The sequence below is a fragment of the Plectropomus leopardus genome, chromosome 9 (genome assembly GCF_026936395.1).
Source record: "Plectropomus leopardus strain MGB_pleo_1.0 chromosome 9, ASM2693639v1, whole genome shotgun sequence".
NCBI classification, from domain to species: Eukaryota; Metazoa; Chordata; class Actinopteri; order Perciformes; family Serranidae; genus Plectropomus; species Plectropomus leopardus.
The window spans coordinates 17,558,024-17,577,415 of NC_142184.1; the positions used below are offsets into that span (position 1 = coordinate 17,558,024).

The window sequence follows — 19,392 nt, forward strand, 5'->3', positions numbered from 1 at the left end:
CTAGACACAAAAGAAGCTGTCACTCTCTGCTTTTCTGATCTCACTGTGTGTTCAAATATGTGTTGGTGGTAGAGGGTTCGTGTATGCACGTGTGAATGCCTCTGTGTGTGTTGGAGCTATCACCTGTTCTCTGTGCTCTGTACGAGCCCTGACTCTATGCAAGCCTTTGATCTTGTCGACAGGAGATTCCTACGGTGTGAAATAGCCCCGGCCAGATTTACTCAATGAAAGAGCAGGCCTTAACCACTGTTATTACACTCATTTTTTTAAACATCACTACTTGTTTCTGTCTCGCTGTCTCTTGTTCTTTCTCTCTCTCTCTCTCTCTCTTATTCTGCTTGTCTTGTTCTGTCTTTGTCATTTGCTGCCTTTTTACATGTGCTATGAATGTGCTTGTAAGTGTACATAAATCTTAAATTGGAGGGGATTTTCTTTAATATTTACTGCAGTAGCTGTTGCATTGAGTCGTAGCTGGAGTCAGAAAGCCACTGAGTCCTGCAGTCAAAGCCAAGGTTACCCATGCTGTTAGCTAAGAACAGATGTGCAGAGGTAGGTATGGAATGAAACAGGACAGCTATCCAGTCTTCTAGGAAGAAACTTTGGACCTGATTCATTGATGCACATGACATTTCTTTTACTGTTGCATGTTTGTTACCATTCAGGATTGTGTGAGTATTTCATGTATGTGAGAAATAGCACCACAGACTGTCTCTCTGTAACTCTAGAACAAGAGATGATGGAAGCACAAAGTCTGTGGACCCCTCTCTGTCTTCCCTTCTTTCTTCTGTGCTCTGACAGTCTGATGTTAAAGTGTTAGGTTGGGTGTGTCTGTCTGAGCTGTTGAACATGTGTGAGAACCCAGGTGGGACGAGGCACAATGCAATTATCCCTGTGAAACACTACCCTTGTAACGCAAACACTGTACACATGTGTACTGGCAGTTACAGGGGCTGATGCTAATTTATTGTGGTGAGTTAAATGGTCCGTTCTGCAGACTTTAAAGGACGACAACAGAAGGAGCTGAGTCGAAGGGGCGGGTGAGAGAGATGGTTTTATTTATTGCAGAGTTAGTCTGAGATCGAGAAAGTAGAAATCAGAACTGTGCTGCAGAGCTTTACTATACAGTGTGCAGCAGAGGGGATGCCAAGCTAAGCAGCAGGTATAGCGAGACCAGGGCACCTCAGGGAGCAATCTCTGTTTGCTTAACCACCGCCGGGCACATTTACCACTCAGCTGGCTTATGTAACCATAGAAACATCCTCCTGCATAGCTATTGCACCTCATTCAATACACATTCTTAAAGGATAGGTTTGCAATTTTTCAAGTCTGTCTTTAAACATTTGTCAGGTGCACTTATGAACACTGACACAGGTTATGCTTGCTGTAATCATTCATTAAAAAAAATGGTTTTGGTATAGTGTAGTAGAGGGCATACACAGGCATACGAGGTGTACTCACCTCTTTTCCTGGTCGTTTACACCATATCCACCTATCAGCCAAAAGGTCATTGCAATAGGAGAGTATACCCACATCCTCCTCAGTAACTTACTCATCTACCCATTAGTACACCACATCAAGTACCACTACACCGCTGAAAAGAACCACTTGACTTTTGTAACTCAGACTACTGAAGCATCATATAAGTTTCAGCTGAACTTTGAAATGCACTTTTGCAAAGAGTAAGGACTAGTGACTGACTAGTAATGCTGCCACTTTATGTTTCAAATTGAAACCTCTGTAGCATTTCATACACAATCAAGCCATATACTTAGATTTGAGCCAGTCTTGTTTTAAGACAGACATATCCTTCAAGGTTTGAGTACGCTACCAAACTGCTTTGACATCATAATAGTTGTCTCTTATTATCTGCTTTGGCCTCAAATTTTTATGTGTTAAAGAAAATTAAAAGCAAGAATCGGTCCAAAACCATCAACTCACATTTCTGTAGATTTTTCTAAATCTTTTTTTAAATGCAGAAATACAATTGGCTCTGAAAGTGCTTTACATGAATTACATATTAGACATTTTTAAGTTAAATCTAAATCTAAAACTATGTCACCAATATTTGCCGAGTTACCTTACCTAAAATTTATAGGCTACAAAATAGACTCTGCAAAGTCCATTTTATGTCTAGCAGCTATTCGGCTTGACTTCTCCCTCAACTAGGCAAGTAGACTGAGACGGCTGTCACCTGTCATTACAGAAAACTTGGGGAGAGATGTGGGGTATGCCAGTTAAACAGAACTACTCAAAGATGTGTGGTAATGTGAGTGATGGTTGAAAATCATAGTCTGTGACCTGAGAAAGCTCCTACTAAACATCAGCACATGACCTTGCTTGGGAGGCCTGAATTCTTTCAGCCTTAAGCCGATACTATTCCCAGCACCACCCAGACAAAAGTGGAACAACTTCCCCCTCACACACAAACACACATACCAACATTTCAAAATTTATGAGTTTCTAGAAGTCTGCGCAGACTCACGGGTCCTTTTAGTGGGAATTTTCAGCGACTATGTTTCTGTCCTAATATCAATAAGATGTCTGGAGCAGCACGTCATTGGTTTTAGTTATCTGGGTTCAATGAACCAGAGTTGAGAAGTGTTCCCTAACTTAGCCAGCACAATAAATATTCCACATCACAGACTTTCACAAACAGAGTGAGGACAGGTTTACATACATTACAGTCTCAACTCCACTCTACATCATCCTCAGCTATCATAACAAAGAGTGTTTGCCTGGCCAGTGCATCATAACCTGTTGCATTAGTCCCACTGCAAGACTTAATGTTATAAGTGAGCCTTAGCTCTGTCACTGTGGATGGCTCTATCAGTGCTTATTTAATGGGTACAGTGTGTTTCAGCAATAAATATCACAAAACTATGAGTCGCTTTGTCAGAACTAATGAGGATTATTTACTCTCTATCTGTGCTCCGAGCCAAACCGCTGTCACTTTATACGATGCTTATTTATGATCCACAGTATCTCCCTTTAAGTTTCACTGGCAGGGTCTTTCCAGTGTCGTAGAGAGCGTTCCAAAAGGTTGTTTAAGGTTCAAGATGGCTGCACAAGGAGTGTTGGTGGTTTTAGTCACAGCGACAAATTTACATGTTTGGGGGTTTGGCACTCCAGAGGCCTTTCAAAGTTCAGAGAAGTCTCAGGAATCATAACTGGCGCTGATTTCTTAACTGTTAGCAATGTGTTATTTGAATAGTCCACCAGATAGTTTATAGATTATTTGTAACACTTCAACAACTCCACCGTTTTGTTTGTCTGTAGATGTTTATCTATAAATTATGAGGCAATTCACTACACATTCTCAAAAAAAACTTTGTTGAACTGAAATTACTTACTCAACCTATGCTACAAAAGGTTGAGTGACTAGTTCAAGTTTGACTAAATTATTCTGAAAATATGTAGGTATGTTCATGAATTGTCACATATACTCCTTAGAACATCTGTTTAAGATCTACACAATAAAATGAAACAGCTGAATTGTTGAATCCCATCTAATAAGCTGTTGAAAAGTTTAAACATACTCTATAAATTATCCATAGGTGGACTATCCAAATAAAGTGCTACCCTGTTGGTTACTCATGTCTGTGTTTCTGGCCTCCCTGTCCTATCAGATACCCCTATAACCTGTTCCTTCCCCTTCCTCTAGCTCACCCGCATTTCCCCACCACACACCCTATCCACCCTGAGGCTGCAAAGTTAGGTTATTCCCCAAAAAACATCCCCCTTTGCCTCTTTTCTGATCATCTCTTTTTTCCAGCCCTCTCATTGCCCCACAACATGCCTGCTGGCAGTGGGACCCCACAGCCTGTGTACCTACCACACACGCACATACAAACACATAGACACACAAAAAACAGTCCGTTTGATGTGAAATGTATTTTTTAAAGGAATATTTCACCCACATAATTACAGTTAGTGAAGCAGTTAGTCATGCTGTGTTACTTTGAATTCCATATGCCTCTATAGAAAACAGCAAAAATATTGATTTATTGATTGACTGGTACCACATTTAACAACAGCAAAACTATATGAAAACATCCATTTACAAACTCTCGCACAACTTGTGCAGTATATATAATCTAAATCTCATGTCCCCAGTGCTCAGCGTCCCAAACACATTTTCACAGAAACAACAACAGCAAAAAAGTTTAACTTTCAGTTAAGTTTTAAATAGTAAGGTTCAAGTAAAAATGCATGTGTTTTAGAAGTAGTGTGCGTACGACTGGATAGATGAGACTTGGATTATACTGTTTTGTAAACTGATGTTTTGATAGAGTTTTGCTGTTTGCTGATAAACATGGGCCCCAATCAATTAATAAATCATATGTTACTATACTATTTTACATGGAGGCTTGTATGAGAAAGTTTTCTTCACGGATTCAAGATAACACAGCTTAACTAAGTGATATACAAATGGTCATTTTGTGGGTGAAGTATTCTTTTTAAATAAATATAAATTTCACATCAGCTGTCCTTTGATTAAGTATTCTTTTAAGAAATCTAATTTAGAACTGCATCATCATTTAAACTCTGATTAAGTCATCAGTGTTTTCTACCCTCTCTTTTCTTAATACGTACATGCTTCTTGAAGTTCATCTCACCTGAGAGAGTAATGCTCAGAATTAGCAACTTTAAAAATAGCTTTTTGGCATCTTTTTAAAGTGTTCCTTCCCCCCTTTTTCTCTCACACACTGACACACAGGTCATACTAAGGTAGAGATCACTAGCAGACCACCAGGAATTGTGAAAGCCTCCCTATTTATCCACAGCGTATATCCTATGTTTCTCATGTCCTGGGGCAATACTGACCCCAGGAGCACCAAACACACTCGGCCAACAACATGATTGGCTCTTCCTGAGACCGGACTTAAATAGCATTAAGCACCACAGTGCAGCTGTGCTAGCACAAACACACTCACTCCACTTGACATCAACCTCTACTTCGCCACTCTGTCTCAGATCCAGCTTGTAGACACATTTTGGCCGTGCTTATCCATGATGTGAGGAGGCACACAAATGCTAAAAGAGAGAATAAATCACAAAACAAAATCAGTTAACCCCTCGTCCAAGTGGGATGGATGAATAAATGAACACATTGTTAACATTGGATGGGCAGCAGGTCTAATGTTTGATGACCAAACACAGATCTTCGCTGACTGTGTAAATCTCAGCCTGAACTTGTCTACCTCAAATACTTGTAGCTACTGAATAGACATTATTATCACATTTTGTTGACACAAGTGTCCTGCACACACACACACACACACACACACACACATCGATACAGATTCATACGCAAACACGCACAGGTCCACATGCAGGCGCAGATATGTGCACCAACACACACCTATGTAAAGGTGAGCCTGTTTTTCCTTCAGGGCAGATTGAGATCTGAAGGATCACATTTATTTGCTTAACTGGTTCAAGTGATCCTAAATAGATCTGAGATGACCAAACCAGACCAAACCAAACCATGTGAAATCCGAAGCTCCTGCTTCATTGTCTCTGTGCCCATTTATAGCAAGCACACACCTCTCTCACACACACACACACACACACACACACATACAGAGAGAGAGACTTTACTACCTCGTATGCTTGCATATCAGCCTCATGTCTAAAAGACCCAAATGAAGCTCAGTAATCCGCCGTTTCTTGTTAATGTGTGTTACAACTCTCAGGGTTTTTTGTTGTCTGTATTCTGTCAAGTGTGTGTTTTTGTTTAGTCTTAGCTTTTAGGAAACAAGATTTATACTGTAGAAACACATCAGGAAAAAAAAGATGTTTCTGTGTCTGCAGCCTGGTATGGTGGAAGGGCACATCGGTTAAGAGAAGGAAGTGAGCTATAGACAATAAAGAACAGATGGAGAGACTGAGTCTGTGGGCAGAAAGAGAGAGGAAGCAACTAGTTGGGTCAGAAGTGACGACTGACGGGTCAGTGGAGTTGGTCTCATCTTGAGAAGACATCAAGAGGAGGGTGAAGCATTAATAGCACCCTAGAAAACAATAGAGGGGTGACTCCTCACATGAGTGTGGCAGTATTTTTTAATGTGCATATACAAAAACTCAAATATGAAAAGGTGGAAGGGAAGATACTAGGTAAGAGAGACTTATGGTGAATGAAGATATATATTTGTAACATGACTGTGCAAAGTATGCGTTTCACCATTTCTCTGGCTCTCTGTCCTTCTTTTCCATCTTTCAGAAATAAGGTCTTCACTCCAGGCCACACTGTATCTCCGCAATGGAAACTTTCCTCCCTTATAAAACTAAAATATGAATGTCTGTCATGTTTTTCCCCACATTTGTGTGTGTAGTTTCTCAATACACAAAAAGCAATAAAAGCACGAAAGAAGAGTTTGATGTATGCACACTGTTACACTATTGCTGCCTTCAAATGGAACTCGTGAGATCATGGTTATAGCACGCACAATGCTTGACATTCAAGTGGTAAAGTTGTGAGAGAACTACTCCAAGGCAATGGCTACATGGACACTACTGTCTGCATCTAGAACAAATGGCAGCTGAGCCTGAAAAATGAAGCCAACACAAAAGTGCCCAAAACTGAAGTTCTTTGAATAACCACTTAAGGCTGGCTCGGAAGGCCAGTTAATCTCCATAGACCTCTATGTTAAAATGCACAACTTTACAGCAGAAATAAACATATTTACAGCCTGAGACAAAACACTTTGGTCTCTATCGCTAATTTTCCTTTTCATTACTCTACATGTGTGAATTTATATGTAAGTCACACTGTTACCCTGGGGAATAACCTAACAGTTTTTTTAGGCTTAAAGTTACACATAATTAAATGTATGCCACTTTGAGTGACAGGCTTCCATCAATAGTGTCCTCAGCTTCTCAGTCAGATCCACTCCTCGATCGTCCACAGGGCCAGCCTCTTGCCCAAATATGCTCACTTCTGGCTCCGGTAAGCAAAGATGGCGAGCTTCAAAACACAAGTCCACGAAGCTGTGGGTGATGTCTCTGTACCTGCGTCCATAACTTTTACAGTCTATTGTCTAGAAACCACTTAGGCTAATTTGTAAGAATGCTAGCAAGTTGGCCAGCAGTAAATGCAAAGTTATAATGACAGAGGAAAAACATGATGTTGCTCGTAATATTTACATTTTCCTTTGAAATATTGTAAAATTATGAAGAACAACTCTATATGAATAAAATTACAGTATGTCAACTTACCATTTTCTGAAAAATTTACGTCCATGTGCTGCGGCATTTTTGAAAACATCAGCAAACACAACGCACTTGTGAACTCAGAGCATGTTCATATGGGGTGTTCATATGGATTCTTGTCATGAGCACGGTAAACACAACTCCATTTGAATGCAGCATCTAAACTTGTTTCTGTAAGAGGAGCATCTCGACACACATTTCAAGGTACTGGGTGAAACCCACGAAGCGAAAGAATGCCACCATGCACCCACCCACACCCCCCCACACACCTAGGTTTCCACCCTCCCTCCCTTAACCCGCATGAGAGTGCACCGCAGCTAGACTTGCATCCACTCCGCTTTTTGCGAATGGGGGTGAGAGGCTGTTACCATGTCAGTCGGCACGGCCTCTTATCGAACCATCTGACTGCCCTCAGATTCTCTTTCCAGATGGAGGTGAGATAGGGCCTCAGAGGCCCGGACCCCCGCAGACACTGAGAGCATGGAGGCCTCCCCTGATCTCCTACCTGATGAAGGTGCTTTAAAGTGGGCTCGGGTTTCACTTGTCTCCCCTGCCCGGCTGGGCCTGCGCTGGTGTCAGAATGCAGGCACGTTCAGGGCTGTTCGGCCTGGATTCTGATGTGCCGTCGCTGCTGCACTTCAAGGTGCAGCTCCTAGTCAAGGTGTTGTTATGGGACATAAACTCACCAGGGTCCCCCAAGTAATTCATCTGTTAAAAAAAAAAATTAAAAAAAAGGTGCAATAGTGGGTTGTATATGCAGCCATACAGGCACTCACAGGCAGACTTTGAGACAGCTGGCCCACAGTAGAGCTCTTGACATTTCTCCCAAAAACATAAACACTGCCACTCATACTGTGCTCAGAGCGGGAGAGGAAAAGAGAAAGAATCCTGTGATAAAGTGAAAAAAAATCTTGGACTAAATGAGTGAGATTAGTCTGAGAGGAACTTCTGAGCGCTAAAGGAGACAGATCAAGAGAGACAGAGTAGGGGAGGAATTTGGGAGCAGAAAGAATTCCATACACCTTTTATTGTTGTTGCGCAAACCTGTGTTTTAGACCTGCTTGAACATTTTTCACTTTTATGAACATAGTTTCTTTCTCGCCCCAAGTGATGAATGAATATTTGAAGATGCCCCAACAATAATCCTTTTTTAAACTCCCTCTCTGATGCTGGTGTGCATGAATATATAGATACATGCACTACCTTTTATAGCAAGCATTCGTGCATGTGTTTGTGTGATTGTGTGTGCAGGGGTTCTTGTGTCTGCGTGCACAAAATATGTCAAAACAACCTTCACATTAGGAGCAGGTCCTGCAGATTCCGCCCGTATCATTTGTACATTGGCACACCTTGGCTGGACTCGGGAAACTCATCACCATTCCACAGAGCCCTCCATCATTCCTCACAGGATTAGAGACCAAAAAGGAGGGAGAGGGAAAGTTCAAGAGAGGGATTGCTCTTTTGGTTGTTGTTGCTGGCACATTTGTTACTATAATTTAGCTGAAATAATATAAGTTTTAAAATTGCTACCAGTGTCCCCCTCTGTCTCTGTCTATCTCTGCCTCTGTTAATTTCAAACCAGATGTCAGTTTAAGGAGGCAAATGAAGGAAAGGGAGACAGTGTGCGCTAGTGAAACGATGTTTAAACAGGAAGAAAAGCTCTGAAATGGCACATGTGAAGCATGCACGGTGTCTGACTCACTTACAGATGCACGCTGTCTCTCCATGGGAGTTTAATGAGTTTGATACATGAGATTTTTTTTTCATCAACAGTCAACTCCACCTAGTGGTGTTTGCACTGAACAGATTTCTGGCTGCAGAGAGGAATGAACTGTAATGAGGGAAACATTACACCAGCAATTGTTTATCTGCGCAGAGTCATTCTACCCTGAGATTGCTGGAGGAGGGAGGATCAATAAGAATTTGGATATGAATCCCACAAAAAGCTATAAACAGTGCAGATAATGCTGCCTCTGAGATCTGGATTGGTGCCCTTGTGGCGTAGGCTGTCCATTGCAGAGAGCAGTTGCAGACTGTGTTAGTAGGTCTGCTCAGCACCTCTTGGCCTGGCATCTGTGAGGCTTGCTCACACTTGCTTTCACCCAGCATGTGTTTGCTCATATGAAGGAAATTATGTAATTAGCCTGTGAGGGATTGTTTTCTTTCACTCTTTACCCCCCTCTTCTTTTTTTTTGCACTCTCTCTCTCTTTCTAGTCATATGACAGCAGGAGACAGTTAATCCGAGCCACACCCGAGCTCACCTCCTTCATTAATTGCCAGAGACCATCAGTGGAAGAAAATGAATGCTTGTCATACAGATCTAAAATGAAGAGCAGCTTTGTTGAACATCAAAGGAGGGAGTTTTGAGAGGTGTATGACGGAGAGGAGATGGAAGATTTGGGTGTGCAGGGGTTGCGTTGGGCTGGGGGTTGTGTGCAGGGAGATGGGTGCAGGGGTACACACGGGCAGCAGGGAGGGGGAAACCTGGCATTTTGCTCTCTAATTCCAGCCGGCCTGGAGGCCTGGAGCGCTAAGAAGGGCCTCACTGTTGCTCTCTGGATCAGCCAGGTATTGCTTACATAAAAAGCAAGTGAAAACAGCTGTAGGGATAATTAGCTTGATTCTCCATTACATGCCATGAGGGCCAATAACTAAAAAATGGAGTTTTGTTTGGGTTAGAGCTACAGTCCCAACCAGGAGGAAGTTGTAAAAGTCAGGCAAAAAAAAGAAAGTGGGAGGGAAAAGGGAGAAATATAGGGAAGAAAGGGCAAGCTCTTGAAGCAATTGTTGCTGAGGAGATGTTCTCTCTTCCTGGGGTGGCTTGATGAAGGCCATATTTTTAAGGCTTCTAAAGAACTGTGGTTTCAGATTGACTGAATGTGAACACATGTTTTATTTTAATCCATGTAATATGTAATCTAGCTCATTGGAATTTGTGACCTCAGATCAATGAATTGGAGATGGAACAAAATTTAGGTGCTGTTTATTGCCAGATATTTATTGTTATTACCTTAGACACTGAAGAGACACTGAGGGATGCTGTATGATTTCTTTGTTCCACTAATGAGCATGTTGACTTTCCATTACACCATAGGCTCTGCATTGTAGAGTGTATAAAATAATGGGCGTAGCAACCAATCAAGTTCGGCAATTCATGTGCCGCCATCATGTTTTTTGGGGGGCCAGAGGTAACAGTATTTGGACAAAATGGTAAAGTTGTGTAGGAGCGAGGGGTGGATCTGACTCATGGACTGTAACAACGTCTTGCAGATATAAATAAACTTGTTCATTTCTGCTGTAAAGTTGTGCATTTTAACACATTTAAGTGTCTATGGGGTTTAACCACAGACTGAAATGGACATAGCTACCATGACATCCCCACTGGTTTATGGACTGTCATTTTGAGGCTTGGAGTTTGGCATTTCCGCTTTGCCATCTTATATTTTTTTGGGGCCAGAAGTGACCATGTTTGGACTAGAGGTTGGAGCTGTGGAGGAGCGAGGGGGGGGGTCTGACTCATGGACTATAGTGACTGGTAGCATCCACTGGCGCTCTTCCTGAGGTTTCTTCTTTTTTTCCCCCATTACAGGGGTTCTTTTTCAGGAGTTTTTCCTTGGGTGATGTGAGGGTTGAAGGGCAGAGGGATATCGTACACTATAAAGCCCTCTGAGGCAAACCATGTTTTGTGATAATGGGCTCTATAAATAAAATTGACTTGACTTGACTAGCAACAATTTGTAAACAGCCTATCACTCAAGCAGTCTTTCCATTAAATATGTGTGACTTTGGGCCTTGATAAAATGCAAATGACTGACTTATTAAAAATAAATAAATAAATTAGGCCCCCTTACAGTTGTCATGTAAGTTGAATCTAGCTATTGAGACCAAAACCATTTTTTATATTAGGCTGTAAACGTGTTTATTTCTGCTGTAAAATCCAGCATTTTAACATTGGGCTCTATGAGGATTGACCCTGTCTTGGAGCCAGCCTCAAGTGACCATTTGGGAAACTGCAGTTTTTGGCAATTAATGCATTGGCTTAATTTTTCAACCTCAGAGGTTGTAACTCGCTCTGCATTCAATAAATCAGACATATGATAAGAGCAGTGATTTGTTTTTAGGGTTTTGGTCATTCCTTGTGAGGCATTTTGTCAAAAGTGATTCTCTTCTGACCTTTTTTTCCCAGGTTAAGTAGGTCATCCAATCATAAACATGATATCATCTGTGGGCACGCAGATAATTTCATGTTTCAAACATCCTGTATTATCAAAGTATCTCAACAAAAACATTTGCACGACTATGTTGACAGAGCAGTGAGAGAGTCAGCTAATTGTTACTTCTCTCTTTCTGTATTTCACCCCAATGTTGCATCAATTGGTTGTTTTACATTTCTGTTCTTGGTGAGGTGGAGGTATGGGGGGTGGGGAACAAATCTTTGTACTGGTAATTGAATTTGGTGTGTTTCTCTTTTTTTTCTGTACGAGTGAAAGGACACTAACCACAGCGTAATTCCAAGTGAAAGAGCAGCACTTTAACACTGGTGGTCCCAAAACTCTGTAAGGATCCATTTAACAGGCAGTTTATATTAGTAGCACTTAAAGACCAGAAGGGGTTCAGCCACTCACATCCAGACTCTCTGGCCTGATACCCAATCCTCAGGACAAAGACAGACACTCGGACATAACGTCAGACGAGTACAGGCTTTGGAGAAATACAGTTAGACTAACAAAATAGACACCTTACAGCCTCATTTGAATTACCTATCCACTTACAAGGAGTTTGACCTGGTATGTTGTGTATGTAGACACACAATACTGACAAAATGAACATTGTTTAATTAACACAGGGGCATCAGGCAAGAGAAACAGGTTTTCACCTCAACTGCACCTCTGTTTCTTCAGTGGGCATTTGTAGATTTGGATAAGTCAATCATATTCCTGTCTCCAGACGCAGGCTGAAGCAGTATTAATATGAGAAAGTTTTCACCCCGTCTGATCCCACCATCAAGCACGCTGAGAGAGTAGAGGAGTGGGGAGGAGGATGAGGGTTACGCAGGGAGTAGAAGATAGGAATGGCTGATTGGAGTTAGAGGGAGATGATGACTGAGTGCTGCGAAGAGGAGAGGGAAATTATATTTGAAGGTATGCATAGAAATGGCACCAATTTTTGATTTAAAAGCATGTACAGCCAAGTAAGATCTAAACCGAGCCTCAGAAGAGACATAGAAATATGTATGTTCACATGTGTGTGTATAAAACCATTAGCAAATGTGCCCTTTCCCCCCTTACTAAACCTACTTTCAGTGAAGAGGCTCAATATGATAATGGGAGGGTTATGTCTGATCTGTTGGAGTGAGTGTCAAGTGTTAATGTTTCAGTTTTATCAGTAGCCTTTCCAGTGAAGATTCAGGTCACGGTTTGGATGTTACAGTGCAATTTGTCACATTCCTACCCATGCAGTGCTTATACACCAAACTGCTGCACTTTACCAGTGTCTGTTTGATAAATGGAATCTCCATGTGTGTTTACCACTTTGTGTCAAATGTGCATTCAGTTGTTATACCTCTGTGCCTGCAATAGCCATGGCCAGCAATAGTTGTTTTTGGATTGTCTGTCCCATTCTCTTGAACATGATACCTCAGGAACGCCATGAGGAAATTTCTTTAAATTTGGCACAAACGTCCACTTGGATACAAGGATAAACTGATTATATTTTATTTTATTTTAGAAGTCACAGATCAAAGTTCCCTGTTACTATGGTCATCTCATTCTTGTGCACACAATACCTCAAGAACACCTCAAGGGAATTTCTTGGCACAAATGTCCAGATAGACGAAAGGATGAACAGACTATAATTTTGTTGTCAAAGGTCAAGGTCACACTGGTCTTGTGCCCATCTCATTCTCTCAAAATGCAATATCTAAAGAAGGCCTTTCGAGAATTTCTTCAAATTTGGCACAAACGTCCACTTGGACTGAAGAATGAATATATTAGATATTGATTGTCAAAAAAGAACAAGGTCACTGTGACCTCGCAAAAGTGTTTTTGGTCATTACTCAAGAATTCATAATCTTATCATGACTAAATTTCACACAAACGTCTAATAGGATAAAATGTTGAAGTGATGACATTCTAGATCCAAAAGGTCAACTGGACCTGACTTCCACTGAATGGATGGATGGATGTGGCCCAACCTATCTCTAATCCGCTGCCAGATATATATAATCTGATATAACTGAGCCTCTTGATTTCATGTGATGCTGAGATTCCCTCCTCCCAAGGGACATTCAACTCAATGATAAGGATCCTTTTCGCAGATGTGGACCACATCACAACATCTGGTCTGAGTGTTGTCTGTGTGATCTCAGATGGGAAAAACTAGCTGCTTGTCCAGATCAACGCGCATCTCCCATTCTTTTCCAGGTGTGAGAAGATGATGGTTTTCCTGCAGTTGACTTCTGCTGACTCTCTCCTGGCTTAATGAAGGGGACGAGTGGCTGATCATGACCTGGGAAATTGTTTACCCCAACTCTGCATTCCTCCAGCACCTTGAAAAAATGTGCTGGAGGCCTGTGTTGGCTAAGCTACATAGGGGGCACTCCTCACTTCCAAACCACTGGAAGAGGTTTCGAGGACAGGGAAGGGTGTCGTAGACTGTCCTTATCAGAAAGATGAGGCGTACTTGTGGAGTCCGCCAGATGTCTTCCCAGCTTAGGACCCTGCTTATGGCATCTTCCCATGTGTCCATGCTCCTTGTCTGCTCCCTTGTGGCTTTGGACCAGAACTGGACCGATTCCCCCCCAGCCAAGTCTTGCCCGACTGTCTTGGACTCTCCCCAGAAGCTCTTTGTGCTGCAATCTATTGATGGCTTGGTCCACCTCCTCATGCACCCTCCACCTATGCCTTGTGTGGGTGTCCACCTCTGCTGTCTTTATTAGATGGCTCCTGGATTCCCTCAGCTCAACTGCAAGATGGGTTTTCTCCTGCCTGTATCCGAGCCTTATGGACATCAGGGGAGGCTGAAGAATATTTCTGTCAAAGAGGCCTGCATCTGAAAAACAGCAAGGGACCACTTCCTGAAATAGGTGTTGGAGATGCCATCCATCTTGCTGGCCAATGACTATGAGATTTCGCACACCTTCAGAGGCCACATTATTCGCTGATAGGGTGTGAACTGGTAGCACCACAGCTCTAGCTTTTTAGGGAGCTGGCTGCTATCTATTCTTGTAAGCCCGTCTGCCAGCTGCTTCTTTACAAAACTCCCCATTTGTCTATCTGAGAGCTCTGATGAATACTGCCTTCCGATGCTTCGGATTGGATGATCCGCCAGCAATGGTATTTTCTCTCATCCCACTGTGAACACTGCGCTGTCATTTCTCTGTCTTTTCCTTCGGACTTTGAGGGGTTGATCTTCATCCTCGCCCACAGTATAAGTTCATCCAGGCACTTGAGGAGTCTTGCTGTGCACGGAGGTGTCTGCAGAATGGTTGTGACATCATCCATATAGCTCCTCAGAGCAGGAAGTCTTTCACCAGACGGTAACATCAGACCTCTGACTGATTGCCTGGCTCCAATCAGGATGATCTCAAAAGTGGTAACAAAGAGTATTGGGGATATCGAACAGCCCATGGCTATGCCACCTTCCAGTGGCTGCCACCTTGTTGTCAAACCTTCCAGGGTAAAGCACATGTGGAGGTTGCTGTAGTACTTGGTTATGATGTTGATGATGCACGGTGGAACATGGAAGAACTCGAATGCGAAATTGACTAGCTTATGTGGCATGGAGCTGTAAGCATTTGCCAAGTTGAGCCAAACCACATGTAGATCACTCCTCTCTCTTTTTGCATGTTGTATCTGCTCCAAGATCATGGATGAATGCTCAGTGCATCCTGGAAAGCCTGGGAGCCCGGCTTTTTGGAAGCTAGTATCGATGAACCCCTTACCCTTGAGGAAGCTGGTCATCCTTCTTGCTAGGACTGAGAAGAAAGTCTTCCCTTCCACATTCAACAAAGCAATGCTCCTGAACTGGCTGATGGTGGCGGAATTTTACTCTTTGGGAATGAATACCCCGACTGCCTTTTGCCACTCAAGTAGTATTGTTTGGTTCTTCCATGCAACCCTTATGAGTTTCCAAATGATTTTTACCACTTGGGGGCAGTTCTTATACAGCTTGTAGGGGATTCCATTCGGTCCTGGCGCTAAGGCTAATCTGGTCCTTTTGATGACCTCTCGGATTTCACTCAATCTTGGAGGGGAGGTATTAAAGAGGGTACTTGGTGGTGCTGGGCGTGGTACATACACCAGTGAGCCAAGTGGTGTGTCTTTGGCTATATCTGCGTATTGGACCTTGATGTACTGCTCCAACTCTTCTTTGAAGATGACTAGCTTGCCACTTCTCTTTTCATCCAGCAGATGGTGGGCAAACCTGAATTGGTCCTTGAAGAAGTCTCTTCTTTCCTTCTCCTTCTTTTTTCTCCGCCTCCTTATCCTTTCTGCTCGGCGGAGCTTTGCAAGCCTTTGTTTGAGCTCATCCTACAGCACCTTTAGCCCTACCTTTTCCTCCAGGGCTGCTTTCCTCCAACTAAACTATAACTGTGACTTGACTGGTTCGTGTAGCCATACAGCCTCAACGTGGTAATTCTAGTTTTTAATCATATTTTACTAATATCAAATTTACTTTTGATAAAAATAGGGATAAGTGTGACCTTGCCCAGCTGGAGTTTATACTGAGAAAAACAAGAATGTACAAGTTATTAAAATGTTCTCTTAGTGCTGTGCAATATATGTGTAGCTGGCTTTTTTCTGCCTTTAGCAGCTGATGATGCAGAAAATTGTGGACAATGACCTTTGGGCTGAAAAGGCTTTAAGCAGCCTGTCAGAGCCATTTGAGCTCACTAAATTATCCGGAGCATGGTTGTGGCTTTCCTGGCTGATATAATATGCTTTGCTTTGTCACATGTTTCTAAAGCGGGCATAATCATGACTACAAATGCACAACTCATGAACATAAAATTCCATTTGATTTTAACACTCTGTCACAACATGCTGACATGTAAAATAATCACAGGCCGATAAGCGTACACACATTCATGACCACATAGCGACACACACTTCCTCATTAACAACATGAACACAGGCGTCACACGTGAGTTTGTATAGTGAATGCATCTGTTGTGTGGAAGTAGTGAGGTGTTGACAGAGAAGAAAGAGGAGCGGTCTTCAAACACATCCACGGGCAGCTCGTGCTCTCCATTATGCCCTGCCGGGGGCCACATTTGTTGATTCTCTAGCCCCCAAATCATTAATTTAAGTGCAGACGACGGCGAAGAAACCTGAGAATGGCGTCCAGCGCACATGCACAAATTCATGCACACCAGCATGTATATGCGCATCCACACATTTGGGTCACACTTACATGGAAGCAGGTTTATGTATACACACACACGCACCCTGTGTTGCATAACAAATGATGGCACTTTAATTGCTGTGCATGTTTATTTACTCCTGGCTGTAATGGATGGTCCTTCTCTGCCTGGCAGCCAATCAGAGGTAGACAGGAAGAGTGTGAGCAGCCCAGCAGAACTGGACACATTCCATACAAGTTGACATTCCTCTTTATACACAACTCACTAACATCAGATACTACTAAAAATATTACAATAATATTTCAATTCCCTTGCCATCAAGATTTGGGGGTACCCAGGTCAAATTATCTCTATCACAACATTTTCCCCAACTCTACCTGTGAACATCTCCAACAAACAAAGTTTTAAAGCTCTGTCACTATGCACTCTCTGAGTGACTGATGATAAGATCTTCAGTGATTGGTAGTTATTTTGGGGCCTGTTTGCTCAGCCAATGAGGCGCCCCCAGCGAGCTAGACATACATCATTGTTTCTTTTCTTTTTTTCACAACCTACCCCTTAAGAAGAAGTGAGCTGTTGTTGACTGCTGTGTGGCCTGAATAACAGACACATTCCAATCGAGTTTTTTTTTTTCTTTATTAATGAGCACTTGATATTTGGGCTGCTTCCAGCTGCATTTAGAGCATTCTTAAGGACCTCTGGAGGCTCGCCAGACAGTCAGAGGAGGAAAATGGTAAACCTAAAGCTAAGGAAAAACTAAATATCTACACTGGACCTGAGTGTCTTGAGTTCTCTTTGTCCATTACAAGGCAATTCAATTGTATGATGTAACCTTTTTAGGAGAGACAACTTAAAAACAAGCTAAGTTCCTTGGTTAGATGATGCATCTTCGTATCCCTGTGTGGATTTTTGTTTTTCATTCTTAGTGGTTGACTTCTCAGGCTGATTATTCTTTCCGAATGTTTCTCTTAACAGCTGTTTGTAGAGCCAGGTACCAAGAGGTTCAAGAGCTTCAACTGCAAGCATGTACACTGAACCGGCCCATGCCCTCCAACACTGAGACCATCAGACATACTTATAAACAGATACCCTGGGAAGTCAGCGTATTGTGGACAAGCTCAGCGCTAAGCCAGTCAGAAATTCTTCTTACTGATGAATGTCACCTTTTCGAATAAATTCAGTGGCCCAGGGAGGGTGGGTGAATGTCCCTCACAGGACCATCAGTCATCAGTGTGGAGCTTCAAGGAATTGGCAAGCGGTCCACTGCCTTCATTTCCCTAGCTGTTTTCAATAGACTGGGAGCTGGATTCACTTTACAGTACTGCGGTGCTACAGAGTTCTGGCTCCACATCAACCGACAATCACTCCACCACTGTCGACTACTGGTGTGGCAAAGCTGAGCCAGTGGAACCAGCCGTAAACCCATGCCAATCCCGGACTGGTTTATCATGGCATGAATGTGTTTACTTCTGCAGCTAAATATCAGACTTTTGTAAATATAACAACATGGACCTCAAAATCCACAATCCACAGAGACCTTCTCAATGTACCGTGCCAAAGGAGACAATCCTGTCTGCTGAAACAAATTACTGAAATGGGACTGAATCATTTGGACTACCCAGTGAGCCGCCCTAGTTACTCATGTCTTTCACTGTCTCCCACTTCCTGCTGAGAGATCAACAAGAAAAGGCTAATTTAGGCTAAAAGATGCCCCCACAAAAACAGTTTGAGCATCATCTTACACCTTCTCTACAAATTAGGACCCTCTTTAACAGGGAACGAGACGTGGCTGAGCTCAAATCAGCCAGTGTACCGTAAGAACAGTCTGTTTATACATTTCTCCTTGTGTTCTTTTAGCCTGCTGTGCGTTTGTTTAATGAACCAATATCATGTTCTGTTAGCTTTTCTACATCCAAAACTGTTTTGAGTGCCACTGTTCTTCTTCTTCTTTTTTTTAAAGTTTTAACAGCTGTGTGTGACTTATTCTGCCGAAGAGCCATGCATTATTTTGTTGTCTTTTTGTTGATCCTGTGAATCTGAGTGGAGAATCTGTTTATAATGAAGTGACTTGCATCTTAAAGCACTGTGTCATGACTTTTTTCACTGTACTGGAGATCAATGATAATGTACAGTACTGTGTTTTGATTCAACAATATAACAATGTTTCCATTTTGGCCCTGATCTAACATGTACAGTTTTTGTACAGTGTGTGTGTGCATGTGTGTGTGGTTTCATGCTGCTCTCATGATTGTGATGACTGTGAAAGTTTTCGGAAGGGGGTAACAGTATTCACCCTTGACTCGTTCCACAGTGTTTTGCAGTGGTCAGCTTGTCTCTGTTGTTTGAATAAAAGTTGTTTTCACAAGAACTGCAACATGTGTTTTATCAGAAAGACAATAATGTGAACATTGACATTGACAGTGTTATTGGTAAAATTGAGTGCAACAATGGGTATTTTCACAAGATTAAAGTTTCACCGCCACTAATGGCAACTACAACAATAGACTCTTGCACTGCCCAAGAAAGAATTCTCCCCAGTTTTCATGGTCTACCAATTCTCTCTCTCTCTTTCTCTCTCTCTCCCTCTTTCTCTCTCTCTCTCTCTGTCTCTCTCTCTCATAAACTCAGCCAGATGTTGCCCAGTTTTCTTCCTAGGGGAACGCGGGGGGGCGGAGGAGAGAGGGAGGGGTGGTGAGGCATGGTGAGGGATCAGAAATGTGGCTGAGCATGTTTTAAGTGCTCTTTGACGCAGTCGCAGCCTCCAGCATCCACCACGGTAACATTAGCTGGGAACAGAACTCTCGCAAGGTTTGCAGGC

At 42.5% G+C, this 19,392-nt stretch overlaps 1 protein-coding gene across 4 annotated transcripts in view; it reads left to right on the plus strand.

Annotated features, from left to right (window-relative positions):
• Window positions 1–18,942, plus strand: part of LOC121946446 (ERC protein 2) — a 191,855-nt gene extending 172,913 nt beyond the window's left edge. For all 4 annotated transcript variants that reach the window (XM_088082112.1, XM_088082109.1, XM_088082111.1 and 1 more), the window contains one exon: window positions 17,550–18,942. The gene's annotated coding sequence lies outside the window, so the exon portion shown is untranslated. The remainder of the gene's footprint in view (window positions 1–17,549) is intronic.
• The last annotated feature ends 450 nt before the right edge of the window (window positions 18,943–19,392 follow it).